The following is an 8,008-nucleotide window of genomic DNA, read 5'->3' as shown; positions in this document are numbered from 1 at the left end:
TGGCTAATTTAAGCTCCATATTCCCTCAATGATAGGAGTTTCAACTAGGGTGGACCCTACAGACTTCCTAGGGCCTCCCCTATCCCAGTTCTCTGGCAGGTCCCAGAGATGGCCCCCACCACTGATTTTTATTCTCTCACCTGGCTATCTCTTCCCTAGTCTCCCTACTCCTAATTCCCCCTCCTCCTACCATTTCCATCTCCTCTACTACCCAGTTCCCTCCCTTCATTCAGCAAAACCTCTTCTGAGTAAGATTCAACCATCCTCCCTTGAGCCCTCCTTCTTATTTAACTTCTTTGTGTCTATGGGCTGTGGCATGAATATCCTGTATTTTATGGTTAATATCCACTTGTGAGTACATACCACGCATGTATGTATTATTATTTCTGGGCCTGAGTTACCCCAATTAAGATGATCTTTTCTAGTTCCCTCCATTTGCCTGCACATTGCAAGATGTCCTTGTTTTTTTTAACAGCTGAATAGTATTCCATTGTGTAAATGTAGCACTTTTTTTTTATCCACTCTGGTTGAGGGCCATCTAGGTTGTTTCCAGTTTCTGGCTATTACAAGTAAAGATGTTATAAACATACTTGAGCAAATGGTGGGGCATTTTTGGCTTATATGCCCAGGAGTGGATAGCTGAGTCTTGAGGGAGATCTATTCCCAATTTTCTGAGAAATCTCTGGATAAATTTCTGCAGTGGTTGTACAAGTTTACATTTCTACCAGCAATGGAGAAATGCTCACCTTTCTTGCCAACATGTGATTTCACAAGAGTTTTTGATCTTAGCCATTTTCCAAGATAATATCTCAGAGTCATTTATATTTTACTTTCCATAATGATGGGGGATGTTGAACATTTCTCTACGTGCTTTTCAGGCATTACAGATATTCACTAGAGAATTCTCTGTTTAGCTCTGTACCTCATTTTAAATTGGGATATTTAGATTGTTGGTGTCTAATTTCTTCAATTATTTATTCAATTATTTTGGATATATGCCCCTCTGTTAGATATACGGTTGGTGAAGATATTTTCCCATTCTGTAGGCTGCTGTTTTGTTCTATTGACAGTATCCTTTGCCTTATAGAAACTATTCAGTTTCATGAAGTCTCAATTGTTTGGTGTTGACCTTAGTGCCTAAGCTGTTGGTGTTCCATTCAAGAAGTTGTCTCCTGTGCCAGTGAGTTCCAGGATATTCTGCAATTTCTATTCTATTAGATTTAACATATTTGGTTTCCTGTTGAGGTCTTTGATCTGCCTTAATTTTATTATTTTATTTTTATAGTGTAAGAAATATGTCTATTTGCATGCTGAAATCCAGCTAGACCAGCATTGTGAAATTACTCATAACAGCATTTGAGACTAAATAAGAATTAAGGGCATATCAACTACTATTATTGAAATGGCTTCTGTTATAATATATTAACCATTAATATACAGATAAACCAATAGGCGATCTTAGATACAATATCAATAATATATGTGTAGGAGTTTCCATCTTAAACTTTCTAATATATGAGATCAGTTTCCCTATGAAAATGATATTTATTTATCAGTATTTCTGATTTTAGAAAGCAGTATCTCCACTGTTGTAATTGTTTCATCGAAAATTCTAGCAATATGAAGAATGCTATGTACTTATTTGAGTCTCTGAAGATGACAGGATTGCTACATATGTGGGATTAAAAAGAAGCTAAACTTCTCTATGGATGCCTTTTTCTTTATTGGTGCTGTGATCCAGGTCTTCATTAAAGAGCCCCCCCCCCGTAACATTGTATCATGGATTTATTGGCAATGAATATACAGGAGTTGCAATATTTCACTTCATCTCCCTCAGGATGATGTGTACATAAATGAGAAAAAAAGAAAGAAAAATCTGTATTTTATTATTTTCTGTAGTCTGAATGATTATAGTCATGCAAACAGAGTTAGGAAATTGTACACTTTTGCTCATAATATTATTTGTAATCTCAAGCTCTCCCCATAGTCTCAAGGTCTATGACAACATGTTTCAAAAGCTTTTGGCTGACATTCACATGTTCAAAACTAAACCTTCCTCTCACAAAGTAAAAATATGCACTTGGCATTCAGGACTTACCCCCATCTGCTTATGCCATTTCCAGCTGATTCCTTATGGTCCATGAAAAGGAAAAAGACATAAGGCTCCCATTTAGCTGAAATGAGAATAGTAGCTACACCTTGGCTATGGCTTCTATGACATCATGAATTTAAATTCCTTAACGGAAATGTGTGGAAATTTGATCAATTCTGTCCTACTTACTGACATTCTAAGGCTGTGAAAAGGAAGTCTGATTTTCTTGAAGGACATTCCTTTAGTTTATGGAAATTATCACAGGTCTTAGGTCTCTGGATTGATTTGTTTCCTTAAAGATAGATTCTATTCAAAACTTGAATGCATTTGTCAATCTGGAATATTTACCCACATATTCTCACACTATACACAGGTATCCAATAACAAATCACACATTGCAGACAGTGTTAAGGGAGACGTAATTCACACCTCTGTGTGTTTAATCAGATCATTTGTATTACAGTGTCAGGGGAAATGCAGGTTTTATGGTGGTAGGAAAGGGAATAATTAACATGGGAGTGTGAAACTCTTGAAGGGAGATGCAATCTCCCCCCCCCCCCCCCGCCATTGGATAACATTGAATTTCCAGAATTACTAAAATTACTCACGGTCAATTATGTATTCTTAGTGTAGTGATATTTAGCTATAAAATCAGCACTCTAAAGACTGAGATAGGAATTTTATCATAAGTCTGAATCCAGCCTGGGCTACATAGTGTCTTTCATGGCAGTTTTGGCTACACTTTATAAAACCCTGTCTCAAACTTATGTATTTAAAAAAAATCAAAGTACATATTAAAAACTTGTAAAAGTGGAGAATTCTTATGAAAGTTCTTTTAATAATTTTAAGAGTCTCTTTTTTTTATTTCTTGTACTTGTTTCACCCAATACCATTGTCATTTAGTGCTTCAGTAGCATTTGTCCTTCTTGTCCTCCAAGTTAAGGGCATCATCACAAGAAATAGGCTAAGAGAGAGAAAAAAAAAAAGTCCAAAACTACATCCCAGAATACAAGAATATCTGTAAAATAATAGTCATGAATATTGAAATAACACATGTGGGTTATCTGGATAATTTTATATCAGCTTGGCATAAGTTAAAGTCATCTGAGCAGAGGAAACTTCCGTTGAGAACTTCTGCCCCCTAATATTGAGCTGTAGGCGGGAAGCTTCCAGAACATTGTCTTAATTATTGATGAGGGAGGGCCCAGCCCACTGTGAGTGATGAAAACTCTTGGGTTCTAAAAGAAACCAGAATGAGCAAGTTATGCTTACTGTGGCAAAGCAGTAAGCAACACTCCTCCGTGGTCTCTGCATCAGCTCCTGCCAATAGGTTCCTGCCTTGATTTCCTCCAGTGAGGAACAATGTTTTGAAAGTGTAAGTGAAATACACTCTTCCCTACTCAGCTTCTTTTGGTCATGGTGTTTCATCACGTAACAGCACTCCTAACTGAGACTGAAATATGTGATAAGTCAAACTGATAAGTAGCTTCAGTGGTGACATTCAAGACCTCAGCAAGTGTCTCTATGGTCTCATAAATGGATGAAAACATATAATTAGAAAATTGCCTTACTATTAATCTTCCTAATATAACCTGTCTCCAGAGGAAAACTACACTTACATGAATTACAGTTATGTTCATGGCATCTAAAATGTATGCCTGAAAACACAACTCTAAGACCGTTTTCCTCCTCATCGATGGCAACAACATTGTACTATGAGCATGTATAAATCTCTGTGTGTGTCTGTGTGTGTGTGAACCCAGAAACAAACAGATATATAGTTCATGTATATTTAATTTCTGTACACAAACATAAAGTTCATGCATATTTAATTTTATGTTGTGCCATTTCAATTCCATTCATGTAAAACAAAGGAAGTTATCTTCTCTTTTTTATGCTATCTACACAATTGCAATGCTGCTGTTATCTTACTGGGATAAAAATCACAATGGTGGGATGAATGACTGTTATGACTTGAACTCTGAGATTAAAGGGCATTTTTTTTCTCACCTTTAAAATATTTCAGTTGAACCTCTGATATTAGCCATAGCTGTGAATGAGTCAGATGTGTTAGTGCTCATACTAAGGAGAAAGGGGCATGAAGATGAGTCTTGAGGTAAATTAGAACAGATAGTGAGAACCTGTCTCAAAAAAAAAAAATTATATAAACTTGGTTGGGTTGGACTCAGTCTCCAAGTGGGTTCCCTACTAAAGGGAACAGGGGCTATCTCTGACATGAATTCAGTGGCTGGCTCTCTGATCACTTCCCCCTGAGAGATGCAACCTTGCCAGGCCACAGAGGAAGACAATGCAGCCAGTCCTGATGAGACCTGATAGGCTAAGGTCAGATGGAAGGGGAGGAGGACCTCCCTTAGGAGAGGAACATGGGTGGAGAAGGGGGAGGGAGAGTAGGGGCTACAGCTGAGATACAAAATGAATAAAACATAATAAATAATAATAATTAATAAAAAAGAGAAAAAAATTATGTAAACTTGCATATGCGTCTGATGAAAAAATAATGCTTGACTTTAATAAAATTGAAATATATTCAAACATAACATTTGGTTGTTGAATTAATGTACCTAAGTAAAATCAGCTGCAAATAGATGAAAGAAAAATTGGTATTGCTGCCAAATCTGTAGTCACTATTTTCCTAAAATCCAAAAATCCTGTTACAATTGCTCATGAATTATGCATAGAAGTTTCTAGTGCACAGCCTCTTCATCTAACCTTGTATATTTAATGAAGTAATTTTACTCTGGTTATAGAATATTTACAAATACAACTGTACATCTTTAATTTTAATTATATATGACACTCCTGAGATTCTTGATAAAAATGCAGAATCTGATTCAGTATATCTGGTTGGAGACATAAATTCTGTATTGGTAACAAATCCCTAATCTCTGTTACTGTTCTTTGGAAATTCCAGTTCCTTCAGTATGGAATGAAGGCATTTTATATCTTTATTACTTAATTTTATAATTACCTACTTAAAGTTAAAACTAACTGTCTGAGAATATGTGATATAAAATTGGACATATAAAAGTTTTACTAAATATATATAAGTTTTAACGTGTTAATGATTTCTATACATTAATAAGTATCTACTTTAGTTAAAAAGGCTAGTGTCTTTTCTTTCATAAGTATGTTTTAGTATCACTTAAATTTTTAGAGTTGACAAAATTTTCAAGCGAAAATAGTTGTAGTTCTATAAATTAATTTCAAGTGAAATAGGAATTTCAAGTCATATTTGTAATGATTAATAATAAAGCATTAATTTAACATACCTATAAAGACCTTATTTAAATTATAATCATTATTTCCCTTAATCAACACAAATTTTCATTATTATATTATATTACAATATTTTTAATGTTTTTCTATTTTATTTATAATAAATTTTTGTCCTAGCTTCGGCAGCACATGTACTAAAATTGGAACGATATAGAGAAGATTAGCATGGCCCCTGTGCAAGGATGACACACAAGTTCGTGAAGCGTTCCATATTTTTTCCTCCCCAATCAGAGGACTTAGAAAGGGGCAGGGAGGAGATGAGGGAGGGAGGTTGGGATTGGGAGGGAATAAGGGAGCGGGATACGGAGTTAATAAAATGTAACTAATAATAAAAAAAGTAAATTAAAAAAATAAAATACATTTTTTCACATAATTCATGCTAGCTATGGTTTTTCTTTCCTTCACTTCCCCTGCTCCTTGACACCTTCTCTCTCTTCCAAGTCCACTCCCCCTCTATTTTCTCTTTAGAAAAGGGCTGTTCTCCAAAAGATGGCATTCAAACAGGAAAAAAAAAAAAAGGATACAATGACAAGGAAAAATGCTCTCATATGGTGGCTGGACAAGGCAACCCAATAAGAGGGAAAAAGTTGCAAGATCAGGCTAAAGAGTCAGAGGTACACCTGCTCCTACTGTAAGGAGTCTCACAAACCATCAAGCTAATGAAGGAATGCAGACCCATGCAGTCTCTATGCTTGCTGCGTTTTCTGTGAGCCCACGTGAGCCCTACTTAGTTGATTCCATGTTCTCCTGGGATCCTTTATCTCCTCTATATTCTAAAGTCTTTCCTCCCCTCTTCCACACGTTTCCCTGATCTCTGTGAAGGGAGGACCTGATGGAGACCTTAAACGTAGAAAATCTTATATTGGAAAATTCTGTCAAATAATCAAACTGGAATAATACTATGTGAAATAATCTCAGTCTTTGTGTAGCATACATGATTATCATGAGTGACACTCTAAAGCACACATGTTACACTTTACATTTATACTTTTGATTTATGTATGTATGTACATATACATATACATATACATGACTACATGTTATTCAAATTTCTATTTTAAACTGAGGACATGACTGTAACTAAAGTTGTAAAATTTCTCTTACTGTTATTATGGAGAAGTCTTTCCATCAACAATAATAGTAGCTGTCTTCTTTTGCTAATAAATAAACACACATATCCAAGAAAATATAAACAAAGTATTGATATGCTTCATAGCTAAATTATATTTTGTTATAATAGAAAAGGCCAGTGAGGTTTTGTATCTTAAAGACTTATTAGCTATTTTATAGCTTATAAAATAATATAAATATATAATACCAAAAGTATTTTCCCAAGGTATATTGCAACTCTGAGGTTTCAATAATAATAGATAAATTAGTAGATGAATTTATTTTAGTGGTGTTTTGAGTTTCAAAGTAAAAGAATATGTTTTTTTTGCAATACAAAATTGTTTTATAGAATAGTAGTGTATAATATGATATTTGAAATCAACTATTCAACACATAAAAGCAAAAGATTTATGAGCTATCTTAAGGAAAGCGTTTTAAAAGAAAGTTTACAAACTATACGCCATTGGCAGTAGAAACACATGCAGATGTAATGTACTTCTAAGAGTCACAGAAGTCTGGTAGCAAATATGCAGAACGGAGGTTTGTTTGCTCATGGGACAAAGTCTTAAGTCAATACTTTTAGTGAAGACCACACACGCACACAAACACACGCACATACTTCCTTTGGGTATACAGTGAGGAGTGGCATAGCTGTGTCAAATGGCTTTCTGTCCATTTCATATTAGCCATCTACTGCTGTGTATTGGGCTTAACTACTCTCTTAAGAACATTCCACAGTTATTTTCACAGTGACTGGACCACCTTGCAAAAATGACAGAGTAAGTGAGAACTCACTCATTCCTGTTCTAAAGATTCTTGCTCAGCCATCTTCATTGACAGTCTAATCTCAATTGCTAGGCAATAGAGACAACCTAACCTAAAATCCCTTCAACAGATTAATATATAATGAATATGTGATATATATATATATATATATGATATTCAGCTGTAAGAAGAGTGAAATCATATAGTGTATATTTATATGGAGGATGTAAACAAACAAAAAACATATTACATGAGGAAACTCAGATCCAGAAAGCAAACAATCACTTGTTCTTTCTCCTTTGTAGTTCCCAGCTCCAATGAGTATATAACCTGAAATATATGTAGAAATAAAAACGGGGGGGGGAGGGGCATGAGTCAGGGAGCAATAGAAACACATATATCAGGTAACAAGTTTGAAAGGGAAAGTGAGAAAGAAAGAGTAGTTGCTTTAGCTAGGAAGAGTTAAGAAAATAAATACAGAAGAATGGTAGAAGTTAAAAAAGCAGTAAGAATGTCCAAAAATAACATAAAGAATGGTATTATTATCTACTGTCTTAGTCAATATTCTATTACTGTCAAGAGACACCAAACCTCTGAAATTCTTATAAAAGAAAGCATTTAATTGGAGATTGCTTACAGTTCAGAGGTTTAGTCCATTATCAGCATGGCAGGGATCATGGAGGCAGGCAGGCAGACATGCTGCTGGAGAAGGAGCTAAGAGTTCTAAAGCCAAATTCACAGGCA

The 8,008-nt window shown here is 35.1% G+C and overlaps 1 non-coding gene across 1 annotated transcript; it reads left to right on the top strand.

Annotated features, from left to right (window-relative positions):
* The first annotated feature begins 5,499 nt into the window (after positions 1-5,499).
* LOC132656750 (U6 spliceosomal RNA) lies at positions 5,500-5,606 on the top strand. The gene has a single exon (XR_009594443.1). It is a non-coding gene; the product is annotated as a U6 spliceosomal RNA (small nuclear RNA).
* Positions 5,607-8,008: the final 2,402 nt, after the last annotated feature.

This window comes from Meriones unguiculatus, chromosome 9 (genome assembly GCF_030254825.1).
Source record: "Meriones unguiculatus strain TT.TT164.6M chromosome 9, Bangor_MerUng_6.1, whole genome shotgun sequence".
Classification (NCBI taxonomy): domain Eukaryota; kingdom Metazoa; phylum Chordata; class Mammalia; order Rodentia; family Muridae; genus Meriones; species Meriones unguiculatus.
Note: the sequence above shows the minus strand (reverse complement) of the source record. Positions and strands in the feature narration are given on the sequence as shown.